Source organism: Bubalus kerabau, chromosome 2 (assembly GCF_029407905.1).
Source record: "Bubalus kerabau isolate K-KA32 ecotype Philippines breed swamp buffalo chromosome 2, PCC_UOA_SB_1v2, whole genome shotgun sequence".
Taxonomy (NCBI): domain Eukaryota; kingdom Metazoa; phylum Chordata; class Mammalia; order Artiodactyla; family Bovidae; genus Bubalus; species Bubalus kerabau.
The window spans coordinates 137,607,529-137,627,373 of NC_073625.1; the positions used below are offsets into that span (position 1 = coordinate 137,607,529).

The window sequence follows — 19,845 nt, forward strand, 5'->3', positions numbered from 1 at the left end:
TTCCTGTAAATTCTTATTTGGTATTTTAAGTTACCAAGGGCAAAGTCCTATGTCTATAGTGGTGATGGTCTTAGTATATTATGAGTCTGTGTTTTTCCAATTCATAATCCATCTCCATTTTAGCACTTCAGAATTTGTTGGGGGAGAGGAAGAAAGAGTGGGCCCAATCAATTCCATTATTCCATTATCTGTTAGTCCATTGTTGATCCTGATCATAGATCATAGAGATAGATAGGCATATAAATATATATATGTGTGTATGTGTATACATATATATGTGTGTGTACATACATATATGTATATAAATCTACACACACATGTTTCTGTTCTTGTATGACATTTGACTTGAAAGGCATTAAATATGATGATTGCAGATTGCAACTTGATATATTAATAATTCCCATAATCCATTTTAATAACGATCCTACTGTATGCATGATTTCATTTGAAGTAAAAGTTTTGAAGTTGTAAAAAGTGCCAGAAAGCAGGATATCTACTTTATGGATGTGTTATTTACCCTGCTGGGAAAGTTTTGATTATTTTATGGAGAGCCTTCTCCAGTAGAGCTTACACTTTGAAAATTTATGATGGAGTTTCACATTCTACAAACTTTCCCAGATTTTGGTTAAATTAAGAGGCCTTCTGGACAGCTTTATCATAAAAGCTGCATACAAGGCTATTTTACAACCTTGCCAGGTAACAGTAAAGAGACACAAAGTTTCAGTGATATGGAAGCAGGAATGATTTCACCAAGCTATAGATCCTATAAGTAAGTTTAGGTCTGTGAATAAGTTCCCCAATGTGTTAATTTTAGATGGTTTAGGGGCTGTGAAAACATTTTGAACATTTTATGAGCACTCTTGAACACAGTGTACTTCTATTAAGACCAGATTTCTTTACAACTTCAAGACTGAATGTCATTTTTTAAATAATTGAAGCCAAAAGATCAATATGAAGCTTTTCAAAATGCCTAAAAGTAGTTGATCTAAACAGAATATGCTCACTTTTTAAGATGGATTCTGCATTTAATTGTTTGGTCCTATTTACCCTCTGTCTTACTTCTGTTGTCTTAATCTTTGTTAGTTTCAGTTTCCTAATCTCTATAATTTTTTTTTTTAATTAGAGGATAACTGCTTTACAATGTTGTATTCATTTCTGCTGTATAATGAAGTGAATCAGCTATATATACATATATATATATATATATATATATATATAACATATATCCCCTCCCTCTTGGACCTCCCCCCCTCCCACCCCACCCGTCTAGGTCACCCCTCTAGAGCACCAAGTGTAACTCACTGTGCTATACATCAGGTTCCCATTAGCTATCCACTTTACATGTGGTAATGTATTTATGTCAAACTTAATCTCCCAATTCATTCCACCCTCCCATTAACCCACTGTGTCCACACATCCATTTTCTATGTCTGCATGTCTCTTCCCGCATAAATGTGGTAAATATATATAATGGAATATTGCATATGTGCTCAGTTGTTCAGTCTTGTCTGACTCTTTGTGACTCCGTGGACTGCAGCTTGCTAGGCTCCTCTATCTATACAATTTTTCCAGTTAAGAATGCTGGATTGGGGCACTATTTCCTACTCCAGGAGATCTTCCCAAACCAAGGATCAAACTCACATCTCTTATGTCTCTGCACTGGCAGGCAGATTCTTTATCACTCTCACTGCCTGGGAAGCCCATAATGAAATATTACTCAGTCATAAAATGAAATGAAGCTGGATCATCTGTAGAAGTATGGATGAACTTAGAGTTTATCATACAGAGTAAAGTAAGAGAAAAAGAAAAACAAATATTATATATTATCATATATGTGGAATCTAGAAAAATGGCACAGATGCAATGGGTTTTTAAATAAGACCTCATATAATTGTTGTAATGACTGATATAATGCATGTAAGCTGATTAATAAGATAATGCATATAAAGCCAAAAATATATTACCTGGTACATGGTAAGCACTTAATATAGTTTTTCAGTTATCAACAGTTTTTAAAGATAGTATGTGCAAAACACTGGTTGAATAGTTGTGTAGTTTACCCATACTATTTCATTGTCTCACTTTTTAAATGTCTGTCTTAATAAATACAAATTTGATACATAAAAAATGGCATGGAATTCACATGCTACAGGCACAATGGTGAAAGTGACCTCTAATTTTTCTTATGACCTCAAGATTCCATAGAAATTTAATCTATAATTAAACATTAGTTGCTGCATTGAGTTCACCAAAGAAAGAATTTATATCCAGGAAAGGTCAGGGTAAGAAATATAGATATTACCTATATATAGACTAAAATATGATAAACTAGAAGGATGTCATCAAATATGGATTGTGTGATCTGTAACATATAAAAGATGTGTCTAACTATGAAAGGGAAAGATTTTAAAATAATGCTTTAAATTGCATGCATTCAAATTAGTGTTTTTGAGAAAGAAGGTAGTAGGGAGAGGAGTTAAAGATGAAAAGAAAGTACATGTAGTCACAGTCCTAGTTAATTTTTTGTTACAAGTAGGCAGACTCCTAACTAAATAGCTTTTAGCTATATACACACACACACATACACACACACACACACACACACATATATATAAATCCTGTTTGTTTTATTGTTAGAAGCAGGCATTCAAACTCTTTAAAAACTATTAATCCTACAAAGTGCTATTATTCCCATCATACTACAAAAGATACAAAAGCTCAAGAAAGAAATTATCTAGTGATACATGGGTTATATATGGAGCCACCAGGATTTAAACTGAAACCTGTTTGAAAAAAATCTATGCTCTTTCCACAGCATCATGCTGCCTTTCCTGGAAAGTGAGTACCAGCTGGGCAAATATCACACCTCGATTTCTGTTTTTCTTTGTTTTACTGTCATCTAAGACAGTGCTTTAACAAATTACATGTACTCATTTGGATTTCTGTCAAAAGAACAAAATGAAACAATGAATTTCAGTGACAAAAAGCTCACTGCCTAAAAGGCATTTATTTCCACGTTCTTATAATTTTAAATGTTCAAAACTTTCTGACATTGGATAATGGACTAAAGTAAATTAGTACAATGAAATTTCTTTTTTGCTCCCTTAGGATAGGAAACATGTCTCATTTTGCTTTGTTTTTCCAACCATAGTGACTGGAATTTCAATGAATGTTTCTTGAGTCAATGAAAAGATTTATATGTGTGTTAGAGAGGCAAGTAAGAATAGTGATGAATTTCACATTTGGGACATTGTATAGATATTTTTGGATGCAAATGTGCAGCATATGTTTCTACTTACACTGCAGAAAGTCTCAATATAATTGTATATTAACAACGACTAATATAAATAAGCAAAAATTGTGTACTGCTTAATGTTCACTATGCTATGCTATGCTATGCTAAGTCACTTCAGTCATGTCCGACTCTGTGCGACCCCAGAGACGGCAGCCCACCAGGCTCCCCAGTCCCTGGGATTCTCCAGGCAAGAACACTGGAGTGGATTGCCATTTCCTTCTCCAATGCATGAAAGTGAAAAGTGAAAGTGAAGTCACTCAGTCGTGTCCGACTCTTAGCGACCCCATGGATTGCAGCCCACCAGGCTCCTCCGTCCATGGGATTTTCCAGGCAAGAGTACTGGAGTGGGGTGCCATTGCCTTCTCCTAATGTTCACTAGTAAAAATAAAACTTCTCATCTCTATTTCTAGTTCTTTTCACTATATTGTAATTTATTTAGATCATAAGATCTTCACCTAAGGTAGCTGTCATAAATAAGTAGTATTTAAATGATCAAAGAATTAAACTAAAGAAGAAATATAGAAAAACAGGGACAATTTTCTTTTTATTAAGATCATTACAATCACTAATTTGATGTGATATGTGGTCTTAATAAGAATAGTAGCCTGCAGTTAAATAATGATACATTTAGGCTAAAAGCAAAAATATAGGTATAGGGGAAACCCAATTTGTTGAACCACACATAATTTAAATTGAACTATATGAGATTATGATACTTGGTCACATTTACCTATAAAAACAACAATTTCATATGGTTGAACAGAAAAATGAAGGGCACTCTGTTGTTTTTGTTGTTACTTAGTCTCCTAGGTTAGAGCTGTAAAAATGGACTGTAAGTTTTGTTGTAAAGGACTGTTGGAGCATAGAGAAAATTCAATAAATAGTAGCTATTATTTGTATTAGTAATAAATTAGAACTTTAGCTATCATGTTGTTGAAAGCATACTTTTATTGTGTTAAGGAGCTGGCCTCCTGCTATTGATCTTTTTCTAAAATATATTGTACATTATGCTCACACTGTTCTTCAGATGTTCTGAATATGAACTAATCCAGATAGAGAAGAGTGTAGACCTGACCAAAGGTGTAGTGCTTGACTTTCTTTTCTAAATATCACAAATACACACGCAAAAAAATTTCCTTCAGGAAAATTCTTGAGAAGAAGCCCAAGAGACTTCTTGCTCAATTCTTTGCCAAACGAAACCTCTAGACCTTTCAAAATTCGTTTCAGATGTACTCCCAAGGAGCACAACTGTCTGATCTGCACCTTGAATGGCTTATAAGCGGTGCTGACCTATATTGTATATGCTGAGCATGGGTCTTTCCAGGATGTCAACAGAAGTTTTGTACATAACACTGGTTCAGAATGTATAAGAAAAATCTGCATAGCAGAGGAGTAAATGGATATTTTCTATTTTTTATTTTAAATGATACCAGTACCTCTAATTTTTCAAGTGTCAAGAAAATAAAATAATAATGGCAGTATGAAGTATAATTTTGCAACTGCATTAAACTGAAAATCATTTATGAAGTCCAATCATATAAGAAAAATTTTCAGATGGGAAAAGTAAGAATCCCCTTGACCTAATTAAGCAATCATCGGCATAGTAATTTAGAGTTAGTTTGCTATTTGTCCCTGTTTTTCTCTCTACATTTACCAAGAATATTACCCAGTGGTGTGTTCTGTTTTTATTTGCCAAGCACTGATTTATATGTCACCCTTTATCCATATAAGCGCCCCAGGTTGTGCCAGTGGTAAAGAATCTGCCTGTTGATGCAGGATAAGCTAGTGACTTGGGTTCGATCCCTGGGTTGGGAAGATCCCCTGGAGGAGGAAATCCACTCCAGTATTCTTGCCTGGAGAATCCCATGGACAGAGGAGACTGGTGGGCTACATGCATGGGGTTACAAAGGAATTGGACACGACTGAGCATGCATGTACTACTTTACCCTATATAATTTTTTTCATTTTTCTTACATAATATCTTTCTTTTTTTCTTTCCCCCCCTAAGTACAGGGTTCTGTATAACACGTGGAAGATACTAAACACGAACTCCTTTCTTGGCATCTGGCTCTAGTCTGCCAATGTAAGTTGTCCTGGGAATTACTTTGAAGTTCTTTCTTTTACTCTTCAATTGATTTTTCCACAGAATGTCAGCTTTTCCCTCTAAACCACATCCTTAGTGGCTGTCAGCTTCTGAAAAAAATATGGGAAGCGGCACTTAATACCACAGTTACCTGCAAGATCCCTGAAGCCAGACAGGATCAGGCTTTACTGCCTCAAACCTGCAGTATGGAATGGCAGCTCTATTGCCTGGGTCACTTGCTAAGGACAGGAAAAAAAAAAAAGAAAAAATGTACTCGAAGAGTTGCATGTAATAAGGAAGCAAAGCTGTCAAGTACAAACAGAACTGAAAACAGCATTTTGCAGAACCAGAAATCACTGCTTGAAAATAAGACACATGGCTGTAGGCAGGTCTCACAGTTGGGTGGTGAGCTGTCTTCAAACACGGACTGGAATTACCTGCACATCAGATGGACCAAGGCCATTTTATGCTTTGTCAAGGAAACTGGGGCCTGAAGGAATACTCAAGGAAAAATTTTTAGAAGACTTAAGAGTCATAAAATACTTTAGGCGTGAATGCAATTTTAGTTTTTCCAGAGATATCTACATTTTATCCAAAATTACATGTTTTATGTAAACCTTAATTGAAGGAGCTTTTGAGTTAATCCATTATCATGCGTCATCACTAGGGTAGGGATCTGAACAAGGAGAAGGAACTGTTAAATTAACCTAATACCAGATTGTCAGTTCTGGGAGGTACAAGCTTCATTTACTTGATCTATGAGAATGATTATATGTTAGAACAGATGAGGGCCGGAGGGATTCTAGACTCCAATCCTATCACTTTTTTTGGAAGAAGATGAAAAAATTGAGGACTAGACTTGAAATGACAGGAGAGAAAGCAAACTGAAATTCCTGCCCTAAGGATAGTGTCCACAGCCACTTTCATGCTTGTAGTCAAATGTTCAACTTCAGCCTTCTAAAGCAGTTTCTCTCTGCATTTTGAGACTCATATGTAAAGAGAAATGTTGCCTATAGTTAATATATCATATTATGAGTATCTGTTGGTATTATATATGTAAAGCTATATATGTGGTTATATATCATATATAACTAACATTTTAATACAATGTACTTTGGGGTTTTTTAAATCTATCTACTCATATATATATATATATATATATATATATATATATATACATAGCTATACACGTGTGTGCCTGTATATATGTGTGTGTGTATATGTGTGTATATAGGACATAAGACAGTTTCAAGGGTTCCACGAGGTCTTTCTGTTTCCAACCTCACATCTGTGTAAGGTTAGGTTTTCTTCATGTACATCAATTAAAAACAACATACACAACAGGTTGAATTCAGAAGCAGGTATGAGAATCCAAAGAGATTTGCAAAACTATAAAACCACTACCTTTATTAAATATGTTATTTTGGAAAGTTTAGTGTTTTTTGTAGCAATATACTAGTTATATGAACATGAAATATGTTTTATTTAGCTTAAAATAAATAAGTAAATATTTAAACTGTTTTAGTATCTAATATAATAACCACCAATAGATGCAAACCATATTAACAAAATATCTTTGGGATTCTCAATAATTTGTAACAGTATAAAGAGTTCTTGAGAAAAAACATTTTGGGACCCTCTAGACTAAACAATTATCCATAAAGTGACTTAGAGTAAGAGTTCTGGGCATGAGAAGGTCTTGTACTGAATAGTGACTGGTTACCCTGAAGTTCCTGGCTTTGAAGGGTTTGAGAGAGGCCAACTAACATAACAATGCAGAACACAGACGACTGAGGTGTACACAGAGAAGAAATAAATGAGGACCATGTGGGCAAGAATTCTTCCCAGGTAGTGCTAGTGGTAAAGAACCTGCCTGGCAATGCAGGAGACTAAGAGATGCAGGTTCAATCCATGAGTTGGGAAGATCCCTTGGAGAAGGGCACAGCTACCCATTCCAGCATTCTTGCCTGGAGAATCCCATGGACAGAGGAGCCTGGTGACAGTCTATAGGGTGACAAAAATGTTAGACACAACTGAAGCAACTTAGCACATAGCGGGCAATAATAGACCAGAAATGTATCAAGGGCATGAGTAGAAAGACTAGAAGGAAAGCAGACCCGGAGCAACACCAGAACAGACAGGATCCCTGGGTCAGTGCGCAGTGGCCACACCCTTCCCATTATGGAGTATCTGGAGTGAAAATGAGCTTCTATGTTCCCTTGAGACAATCCCGTGTACAGGGATGTCTGAATGTATGGCCACTACACTGACACTATCTCCAGCTCTTTCTTATTTTCTTATGTATCTGCAAACTGAAGGAGGATTTGAAGAAAGTCATTACAAACAGGCAGTTCTATGACTTTTCTGATCACTCTTGAGGAAGAGGAAGTCTTGGAATCGCTTTGAACAGCAAACATAGTCTCAATGACATGGCTGACAAAGATAAAACCTAGTTACATATAATGACCAGAACTCCAACTAGATTTGGAGGTAAATCACCTCTTCCCTCCGTTTTTTGCCAACTGGAGACCTTGGAGCAGCTTCTTGGGACAGGCGTTGGGCTCTTTCTCTCCTTACCCACCCATTAGGGTGCCTCCTTGCTATGCAGGCAAATGCCTGCCTTTTCTCTCTCCATTGCTGCTGCAGAGGTTCTAGTGTTAAGGGATTTTATCTTCTCTGAGCCTGGCAAATATTGACAGCTGATTCATGTGGAGGCATTTTTTGTGGATTTTCTGGAGATTTTCTGGCTGAGTCTCTCTAATTCTGACTTTCTTCATGTATACCATGCTGCATTTAGTCACTCATTCTTGCCTGACTCTTTGGAACCCCAAAGACTGTAGCCTCCCAGGCTCCTCTGTCCATGAGGATTCTCCAGGCAAGAACACTGGAGTGTGTTTCCATGCCCTCCTCCAGGGGATCTTCCCAATCCAGGAATCGAACCCAGGTATCTTCCATTGCAGGTGGATTCTTTACCATCCGAGCCACCAGGGAAGCCCCTTCATGTACACAGAGCATCTTAAATTGGCCATACAATTACTTTCTCCACTTCTGCTCCCAAGAGTCCATCCAAAAGCTGACCAAGGTCCCTGAGGTTACTTCAGATTGAAATTTATGCCACAGTTCATGTCTAGTCTCCTGTCATCAAAGTACAGTTACAAGCTGCTGTGATGAAAGGCTTCAGATATGCTGTGTGCGTGTATATTGCCAAAATTGCAATGACTACTTTCAAAGAAATCATCTTTACTCTTTTGACCTTTTTTTGTTGTTGTTCAGTCACTCAGTTGTGTCCAACTCTTTGACTCCATGGTCTTCAGTATGCCAGGCTTTCCTCTCCTTCACCAACTTACTCTCTTGCTCAAACTCATGTCCATTGAGTCAATGATGCCATCCAACTATCTCATCCTCTGTCACCCCCTTCTCCTCCTGCCATCAGTCTTCCCCAGCATCAGGGTCTTTTCCAATGAGTCTGTTCTTTGCATCAGGTGGCCAAAGTATTGGACCTTATTTACTACTGCTAATAGTAATAGGGTTCAAAGTCATATAACTAATTTCTGGCAATTTAATTTAAAACTTAGAAAAAAAAGAAAAAGAAAAAACACACACCTCTTTTGGAGTGAAGCATCTATTTTAGATTGATGCCTTAGTTGAAACTTTCCAATTTAAGGCCCTGTTGCACATCCTGGTAATGAGCTCCCTTTAATTGAAGAAATCTGCTTTTCTTTGCAACATGAAAGAGCCTTTTAACATTAAATTTCTTATGGTGTTACATATAAGAAGTACACTTAGCATTATGACCCAATATGTGCATAAACATAAATATTTATGAATTTATACACACCCCCAAAAGTTTCTCAAAATCTTCTACTTCTCTCAAACTTTATTCTTATCACATTTTTTCTTAGCCCTTATTGTGATTTTTTATTTCTCAACTGTTTATTTTTCTTCTTAACAAAAAATATTTCTCATTTATCCCTCTACAGTGAGCCATTATTTCAGCTTCAAGCCACAGTAAAAATAAATAAATAAATAAATCAGAAAAAATTTCCCCATCTTTGACCAAATCATAATTACCAATATAATAGAGGATTTTAGGGGAAAATTAATCTTTCCTTTCAGAGTTATGAGAGACCTTATAGTCTAGGAGGCAGCCTGAAAACAGTATTTAGAAGAGTGGATTTTGGGAGAAAGTGAAAATGAAAGTCGTTCAGTCGTGTCTGACTCTTTGTGACCCATGACTATGCAGTCCATGGACTATTCTCCAGGTCAGAATAGTGGAGTGAGTAGCTGTTCCCTTCTCCAGGGGATCTTCCCAACCCAGGGAGTTAACCTGAAATGATAGCTGTTGTACATCTTAAACATCTACCTTTGGAAGAATTATTCTTTTATCCCCAACCATGTAAATTCTGCTTAAGTATTTTGCTAAGATATCATGGTACATTTTTCTAGGGAGAAGGGAAACGTCTAATCCAATAATACAATAAATGTGACCTGTGAAGGATTGTATAAAGAAACATCTTACTAGCAATGGACAAAAAAAATTTCAGAAGAAATTGGGACCCATGAGAGCCACTGTATTTATTTCATGATTATCCCTACAATCAATTCTGCTTATGTGGAAGTATGAGCAAATCAAGAACTGATGTATTGACCCACAACTTACTCAGGGCCAAAGGCTGTATCAGAATATGTTGGCACATCAATAGGCATCTTTTACTCCATCTAATAATTTTAATAGTTTTCAAAGGCTTTTGTAATAAGTACCCAGACTTAGTGGCTTAAATCACCACAATTTACATTCTCATGTTTTCAAGATCAGAAGTTTGAGACTGAGATGCCAGCAGGTTGGCTTCTTCTGAGGTTTCTTTTCTCTTTTCCTTGTGTCTTTTCTTGGTTTTCCCTCTTTGTCTTTCTTTTGTCCTAACCTCTTCTTATAACAACACTGATCATATTGGGTTAGTACCCACCCTTTAGATCTTGTTTTAAGCTAATTACCCCTTTACAGACCTTACTGCCAAATACATTCTCATCCACAGGTTACTGGAATATCTTCAAGATTCAGGTAGACAATGGCTCTATCTCAACCATCATCTACATACTTCACATAAGTAGTTCACTTCTATTATCAACCTCTAATTGTCGAGTCCAGCTCGACAGCACAGGTTCCTGAAAGTGTGGTACAGGGAAAGAATGAGAAACACTCAAAAAAGTTACCACCAACACCCCCATGAGGTGAAGGTGCCCAAGCTGATCTCAAGTCTACTTATTTATACTTTTTGAGACTTACTTGTACAAGTTTATATGAGCATAGCCGGCCAAGTGGCCTTCAGTGATAATCCTGTGCCATTAACATTTAACATTTTAGTATCCCTGTTTTTCTGCCTCAAGTACAAAGACACAGTTAATCTTTATGTGCCTCCCAGGTGCCAAAGATAGGAACAGTCTGTTGATGGTTTCCCATCCCCAGGCATATATCGTGCTTTCAAGATGTTTTTTGTTCCTTCTTGGATTCCTTCAGGAGTCACATATTGGAATTCTGTCCTCTCAGTAAGATTGTTTATTTTTTTGTCAGGCCTTTTAGTAGGCCTCTCTCCTATACCTAATGGTAGCATTTATATCCATTTCACCATTGCAGTCTTATATTTCAGTGCCTACTGTGTTACCAAGGCTTCCCACTCTTTTAATTCTCTCAAACTTTGTACTTACCACACCTATTATCAACCTTCATTGTGATTCTTTTTAACTCTTTTTCTTACAAAATAAATCCCCTTCTTTTAATTTCTTCTCTACTGAGCCATTAATTTGTCTTCAAACCAGAGGAAAACATAAATCAGACAAAAATTTCTTATCTCTTCTTCCACATGTAACTGTTGAGTATGTGTATTTTCTACTACTGCATAACAGGTTACCACAAATTTAGTACACAAATCAAAAATTATGAGTTTAGAGCTTTCATGGGTCTGTAGTCCATGTGAGAGTTAACTGTATCCTCTTCTGGGGTCTCACAAGGTTGAAATTAAGGTGTTCGTGCCTGTATGCATGCTAAGTCGCTTCAATTGTGTCTGACTCTTTTTGACCCTATGGACTGGATCCCGCCAAGTGCCTCTGTCCATCAGATTCTCCAGATAAGAGTATCAGAGTGGGTTGCCACGCCCTCCTCCAGGGCATCTTTCCCGCCCAGAGATCGAACTCGTGTCTCTTACGCCTCCTGCATTGGCAGGAAGGTCCTTTACCACTAGCACCATCTGGGAAGCCTAGACCTGCAATCTCTTCTAAGGCTTAGCATTCTCTTGCAAACTCATTAAGGGAGGGAAAAATTAATTTCCTTGCTGTTCTGACTGAAGTTATTGCTTGTTCTTGCTAGCTATAAACTAGGGCCTGTTCTCAGCCTCTGAAGGCCTTCCTTCAGTTCTTTGCCTTGTGGCCTCTTTCTCTTTATCATATCAGTTTACTTCATCTTTGATGCCGACAGAAGAATCTCTCTGTCACTTCATCTTCTTTTAGAGGGCTGACCTGTTTAGATTAAGCCAAAGATATGATTTAAATCAAGGTTTTAAATCAAAGTCAACTGATCTTTAACCTAATAAGGGGAATGGTATCTCATCATATTCACTCTTCTGGAATTTTAAAGGGCATATAAATTAGAAGATAGGAATCTCAGAGTCTAGCTTAGAAATCTGGCTACCCCAAGACAGCTGGAGAGCATCATACAACTGTGTGACCCCAGAAACTTCAAATGCATAATATCCAAAAATTGATTATATCCTCAACAGAGTCAGACATGACTGAGGTGACTTAGCATGCTTGCATGCAGCATGCATATTATTCAAATTAATTTTTTGTGACTAAGGACTGAATAAGTATGTGTTTAATGTATTAACAAAAGGAATAAGTGTTGTATTGTGATTCAGAAAAAAAAGATCTTATTCATACTCTAAGCTTTGGTTTTCCTTCAAACTCTCTCCAATTCTAACATTAAATGACAATGTAATTGTACATCTTTAATAAAAGAAAAACTTCCTCTTGAAATAAGAAAAGTCATACCCTTTAAAACTACTTTTGTAGCTTGTTAGGTTAGTTTGTATTTCCAATGGAGAATATAAACATGAAAAACAGATCTCTTTGTAAAATAATCATTGGAGAACAAGAATTATAAAATTATTATGCTATAAATTATTTAGGGACTTGTTATGTTACAGTGAGAGAGAAGCAGTGTATAGTCATCAACTAATCTGCAAAAATTCATTAACACCCTCACACTGTTTTATAATTTATATTTTGATTAACCTCCTTATACAGTTTTGGGACTTATACTTTGTGTATATAATATATAATATAATCTAGGAGTGTGTATATATATATATATGTATATATAATAGATTATATTATTATTTGGGGCAAGGTCTATGTATTATTCATCTTTGTCTTCTTAGCACCAAATAAAATACCTAGAACAAGGAAATTATTAGTTATTTATTGAATAAAATAAGAGACTGACTAATGAGTAATCTGATGTACAGAACACTGAAACAAAGCTTGCAAAGGTAAGATACTTTCTTAGGTCATAATTTTCAAAAACATTTGGAAATGTAGAAAGAACAGTCCAGAAGATGTTAGTGCTAAAAATACAGACTTGAGATACATCCATGAAGGTGGGTTTGTTTGTACATATAAATTAGGGCTAATACTACAATTAACTTTGATCATTTTTACCCACAACCTATATGCTTCTGTATTGAATTTTTTTTATATTAATTTAGCTCCCAGTCTCCATTTTCTTACCATTCTAATATATAGTACAGACACATTTAGATGAAGTATCACAAATCATCAAGATATTGCCCTGCTTCAAAGGCACAAAATATTCCTCCTAATTACCAAATTCAGGTGAAATAACCTGGTCCCATTTTACCTTTATAGATCAGCATGCCAATTCCGGTTACTTGTATTCTAATCTATTCAATGCAACCTTGGTTCCTAAAAATATTGATATACGTAACTGCTCATTCTGTTTTCTCTCTCAGGATTAGCTTCCTTCATCACTGTATTTCAAAATTTTAACATTTTCAAAGATCTGACTCATATGTTGTATTTTTCTTGAAGTCTCCTTAAACTTAACAGCAAGAAAGTGTTTACACGCTCTTGTCTTTTACAGCATGTTTTTCTGTTTTCTTATAGTGCTTATTGTCTGTTATCATATGCAATAGTTCTTTATATGCTTTATGACTTTCTCATTGAATGGAAATCTTTTTTTTTAAGATAAGGGTTTTTGTATTTTGGAACCTACTTTTCTGTGACATGGCACAAAATAGACTCAGTGGAGTATTTTTTCATTGGCAGTATACAATAATCATTGATTGAATCTTATAATATGCCTCATACTTTGCATATCTATCCAACCAACAACACAGATACAGGGTCCCTAATTTAAAGAAAAGACACAGTCATATGTTAGTAACAGGATAGAGATTTGTATATTAACCTGTCAAATTTTAAAACCCATACACTACTGTATAACTCAGCTCCCACTCTAGTGAAGAAACACCTTGATAAAACTTTAAAAAGAATTAACCTTTCACTGTTTGAAAATTAAAATTTTGGTTTAGACACACTTACACTTGTGCCTCTATTTTTTAAGCATTTAAAAAATTTAAGTATAGTTAATTATCAGCGTCATGTTAGCTTTAGGAGTAAGGCAAAGTAAGTTGGATGTGTGTGCGTATAGTCTTTTCCAGATTGTTTTCGGTTATAGCTTATTACATGATAATGAATATAGTTCCATGTGCTATATAGTAGGTTCTTGTTTATCTATTTTATATATAGTAACATGAATATGCTAATCCCAAACTCCTAATTTCTTTCTTCCTGTCCCCCCACTATCTTTTTTGATAACATGTTTGATTTATATGTCTGTAAATCTATTTCTGTTTTATAAGTTCAGTTCAGTTCTCTTCAATCACTCAGTCGAGTGCAACTCTTTGTGATCCTATGGACCGCAGCACTCCAGGCCTCCTTGTGCATCACCAACTCCCAGAGTTTATTCAAACTCATATCCATTGAGTTGGTGATGCCATCCAACCACCTCATCCTATGTAGTCCCCTTCTCCTCCTGCATTCAATCTTTCCCAGCATCAGGGTTTTCTCAGAAGAATCAGTTCTTCCCATCAGGCGGCCAAACTATTGGAGTTTCAGCTTCAACATCAGTCCTTCCAATGAACACTCAGGATTGATCTCCTTTAGGATGAACTGTCTCCTTGCAGTCCAAGGGACTCTCAAGAGTCTTCTCCAACACCACAGTTCAAAAGCATCAATTCTTCTGCGTTCAGCTTTCTTTATAGTCCAACTCTCACATCCATACATGACTACTGGAAACACCATAGCCTTGACTAGATAGACCTTTGTTGGCAAAGTAATGTCTCTGCTTTTTAATATGCTGTCTAGGTTGGTCATAGCTTTTCTTCCAAGGAGTAAGTGTCTTTTTATTTCAAGGCCTCAGTCACCATCTTCAGCAATTTTGGAACCTCAAAAAATAACATCTGCCACTGTTTCCACTGTTTCTCCATCTATTTCCCATGAAGTGATGGGACCAGATGCCATGATCTTCGTTTTCTGAATGTGGAGTTTTAAGCCAACTTGTTCATTCTCCTCTTTCACTTTCATCAAGAGGCTTTTTAGTTCTTCTTCGCTTTCTGCCATAAGGGTGGTGTCATCTGCATACCTGAGGTTATTGATATTTCTCCCAGCAATCTTGACTCTAGCTTGTGCTTCATCCAGCCCAACGTTTCTCATGATGTACTCTGCATATAAGTTTATTAAGCAGAGTGACAATATACTGCCTTGACATATTCCCTTTCCTATTTGGAACCATGTCCAGTTCTAACTGTTGCTTCCTGACATGCATACAGATTTCTCAAGAGGCATGTCAGGTGGTCTGGTATTCCCATCTCTTGAAGAATTTTCCACAGTTTATTGTGATCCACACAGTCAAAGGCTTTGGCATAGTCAATAGCAGAAATAGATGTTTTTCTGGAACTCTCTTGCTTTTTCTACAATCCAGCAGATGTTGGCAATTTTATTTCTGGTTCCTCTGCCTTTCTAAAACTCAGTTTAACATCTGGAAGTTCACGGTTCAGGTATTGTTGAAGCCTGGCTTGGAGAATTTTGAGCATTCCTTTGCTAGTGTGTGAGATGAATGCAATTGTGTGGTAGTTTGAGCATTCTTTGGTATTGCCTTTTCTAGGGATTGGAATGAAAACTGACCTTTTCCAATCCTCTGGCCACTGCTGAGTTTTTGGCAGAAAATGAACACGTGAAAGTGAAAATCTCTCAGTCATGTCTGACTCTTTGTGACCACATGTACTATAAAATCCTAGCAGACCTAACAGACCTACTGTAAAGACCTAACAGAACCAGACCTAACAGAAGCACAAGCAGAAGATATTAAGAAGAGATGGCAAGAATACACAGAAGAACTGTACAAAAAAGATCTTCACAACCCAGATAATCATGATGGTGTGATTGTCTGGCTCACCTAGAGCCAGACAACCTGGAATGTGAAGTCAAGTGGGCCTTAGGAAGCATCACTATGAACAAAGCTAGTGGAGGTGATAAAATTCCAGTTGGGCTATTTCAGATCCTAAAAATGATGCTATGAAAGTGCTGCACTCAATATGCCAGCAATTTGGAAAACTCAGCAGTGGCCACAGGACTGGAAAAGGTTAGTTTTCATTCCAATTCCTAAGAAAGGCAATGCCAAAGAATGCTCAAACTACCACACAATTGCACTCATCTCACACACTAGCAAAGGAATGCTCAAAATTCTCCAAGCCAGGCTTCAGCAATACATGAACGATGAACTTCCAGATGTTCAACTGGTTTTAGAAAGGCAGAGGAACCAGAGATAAAATTGCAAACATCCGCCAGATTGTAGAAAAAGCAAGAGAGTTCCAGAAAAAACTCTATTTCTGCTTTATTGACTATGCCAAAGCCTTTGACTGTGTGGATCACAATAAACTGTAGAAAATTCTGAAAGAGATGGGAATACCAGACCACCTGACATGCCTCTTGAGAAACCTGTATGCAGGTCAAGAAGCAACAGTTAGAATTGGACATGGAACAACAGACTGGTTCCAAATAGGAAAGGGAATATGTCAAGGCAGTATATTGTCACTCTGCTTATTTAACTTATATGCAGAGTACATCATGAGAAACGTTGGGCTGGATGAAGCACAAGCTAGAGTCAAGATTGCTGGGAGAAATATCAATAACCTCAGATATGCAGATGACACCACCCTTATGGCAAAAAGTGAAGAAGAACTAAAGAGCCTCTTGATGAAAGAGGAGAGTGAAAAAGTTGGCTTAAAACTCCACATTCATTCTGGCTTACTTCACTCTGTGTAATAGGCTCCAGTTTCATCCACCTCATTAGAACTGATTCAAATGTATTCTTTTTAATGGCTGAGTAATACTCCATTGTATATATGTACGGGAGGAGGGTTCAGGATGGGGAACACATGTATGCCTGTGGTGGATTCATTTAGATATTTGGCAAAACTAATACAATTTTGTAAAGTTTAAAAATAAAATAAAATTTAAAAAAAAACTCAAAAAAAAAAAAAAAAACACCCCAAAAAAACTCCACATTCAGAAAACGAAGATCATGGCATCTGGTCCCATCACGTCATGGGAAATAGATAAATAGATGGAGAAACAGTGGAAACAGTGGCAGATGTTATTTTTTGAGGTTCCAAAATTGCTGAAGATGGTGACTGAGGCCATGAAATAAAAAGACACTTACTCCTTGGAAGAAAAGCTATGACCAACCTAGACAGCATATTAAAAAGCAGAGATATTACTTTGTCAACAAAGGTACATCTAGTCAAGGCTATGGTGTTTCCAGTAGTCAGGTATGGATGTGAGAGTTGAATTATAAAGAAAGCTGAGTGCAGAAGAATTGTTGCTTTTGAACTGTGGTGTTGGAGAAGACTCTTGAGAGTCCCTTGGACTGCAAGGAGATCCAGCCAGTCCATCCTAAAGGAAATCGGTCCTGGATGTTCATTGGAAGGACTGATGTAGAAGCTGAAACTCCAATACTTTGGCTACCTGATGCAAAGAGGTGACTCATTTGAAAAGACACTGATGCTGGGAAAGATTGAGTGCAGGAGGAGAAGGGGACTACATAGGATGAGGTGGTTGGATGGCATCACCAACTCAATGGATATGTGTTTGAGTAGGCTCCGTGAATTGGTGATGGACAGGGAGGCCTGCTGTGCTGCAGTCCATGGGGTCGCAAAGAGTCGGACATGACTGAGTGATTGAACTGAACTTATACCCTTTTCGGGCTCCAACTGAATCAAAACAGATAATCAATAGACATTAACAACATGGTAAAAGTAATGTTAGGATTATAAATATCTTGAAGCAACCATCATAAAAATGCTTCTAGAAGCGGTTATGAACAGGATACAAACAAATGCAAATATAGAAAGTCTCAGCAAAGAACTAGAACATTTTAACCATTAAATAGAAGATATGAAAATCCAAATATAAATTTTAGAACCATAAAATATAATAATTAAAATTCAGTGACTAGACTCAGTTAACAAATAGAACATATAAGTATTTTGGAATACAGCTAAAATGGTGCTGAGAGGGAGATTTATAGCACTAAATGCATGTGTTAGAGACGACAAAGAGTCTCAAACTGATAATTAAGCCCTTCCTTGAAAACCTATAAAAAGAAAGGCAAAATGAACCCAAAGCAAGGATACTGAGAAACTAGATCACTCATACATTTCTGGTGGGAGTAAAAAATTTTACAGCCACTCTGGAAAACAATTCAGCAGTTTCTTAATAAATTAAACATTCAACTACCATCCAACCCAGCAATTCCACTTCTTTGCCTTTACTCCAGAGATAAGAAAACTTTTGTTCACACAAAATCTGGACATGAATGTTTACAGTAGCTGTATTTGTACAAGGCCAACATTAGTAAAACACAGAAGTGCTTCAACTGGTGAATGGTTAAACAAACTCTAGCACATTCAAACCACATAATCTAGCTCAGCAATAAAAAGCAATGAACTATTGGTACATATAACAACTTGGACAAATCTCCACACTGAGTAATACGCTGAGTTAAAAAAAAAAAGCCCCTACGTATAGGTTATATACTATATGATGCAATTTATAGAACACTTTTAAAATGATTAAAATTGTAGAAATAATAAACAGATTTCTGGTTAACAAAATTTAAGACCTGAGGAAACTGTAAATGGCAATATGCAAGATCCTTGTGATGATGGAAAATTCTGTACCTTGACAATTCAATGTCAGTATCTTGATTGTGGTATTGTTCTGTACGAGTTTGAACTGCATGGCTCCACTTGTATGTAGATTTATTCAATAAATGTTTAGTATATATCCATGGTTGGTTGAATCCTGGAATATAGAACCTCAGATAAGGAGGGCCAATTCTAGATTCATACATGGATTTTTGACTCTGCAGGTGGTGGGTAGCTCTAGTTCTCTTGGGTTGTTCATGTGCAAACTGTAGTTTTAAAATGTTATTGTTGGTGTTCACTTCAGCAGCACATATACTAAAATTAGAATGATACAGATAAGATTAGCATGGCCCCTGCACAAGGATGACATGCAAATTCGTGAAATGTTCCATATTTTTAGGTTCAAAAGGGAGGGGATATATGTATACCTATGGCTAATTCATGTTGAGGTTTGACAGAAAACAACAACATTCTGTAAAGCAATTATCTTTCAATAAAAAAATAAATTAAAAAAAAGAAAAAAGTTATTGTTGGGGAAACTGGGTAAAAGGTACATGGAAGTTCTTTGTATTATTTCTTAAAATTGCAGGTGAGTCTATAACTATCTCAAAATATCATTTTGCTTAAGACAATACTGTTAGTTCTTTCAGCCACTGACAAACTGTAAGGGAATCAAAAGGTGTAAGTATGAGTTTCTTAAAGTAAGATTCCCTCTGCATTATGCCAGAATTCCAGATGAAAATCATTGATTAGTAAAGCAAGTTTTCAGTGGTTGAGTGATGATTTGAAGATATTATTTGATGAGAGGATCGAGGTATTCCCAAATTCTGTTTAGATAATCACTCCATATCCCCACTGAATTTCCAAAGGAACTACCTACACATAGAAAACACAGGGCAAAGATACCATTTTACCCACGGGCAAAGTAGCTTAATACCTCCCAATCCTGAGCTCAGGTAAATTTAGGAAGGAGAATATAGATTCAGTTCAGTTCAGTTCAGTTTAGTCACTCAGTGGTGTCTGACTCTTTGCGACCCCATGAATCGCAGTACGCCAGGGCTCCCTGTCCATCACCAACCCCCGGAGTTCACTGAGACTCACGTCCATTGAGTCGGTAATGCCATCCAGCCATCTCATCCTCTGTTGTTCCCTTCTCCTCCTGCCCCCAATCCCTCCCAGCATCAGGG

The 19,845-nt window shown here is 36.7% G+C and overlaps 1 long non-coding RNA gene and 1 other non-coding gene across 9 annotated transcripts in view; both read left to right on the forward strand.

Annotated features, from left to right (window-relative positions):
- The window catches only part of LOC129643864 (uncharacterized), a 123,494-nt gene that overhangs the window by 81,196 nt on the left and 22,453 nt on the right, over positions 1 to 19,845 (forward strand). For 4 of the 8 annotated variants that reach the window (XR_008710557.1, XR_008710552.1, XR_008710556.1 and 1 more), the window contains one exon: positions 5,304 to 5,378. The exons of 2 other annotated variants lie outside the window; for them this stretch is intronic. This is a non-coding gene — a long non-coding RNA (uncharacterized LOC129643864). The remainder of the gene's footprint in view (positions 1 to 5,303; positions 5,379 to 19,845) is intronic. 2 more of the 8 variants (XR_008710554.1, XR_008710559.1) reach the window with 1 other exon arrangement.
- On the forward strand, positions 18,950 to 19,056 carry LOC129645088 (U6 spliceosomal RNA). Its single transcript, XR_008711179.1, has one exon. It is a non-coding gene; the product is annotated as a U6 spliceosomal RNA (small nuclear RNA).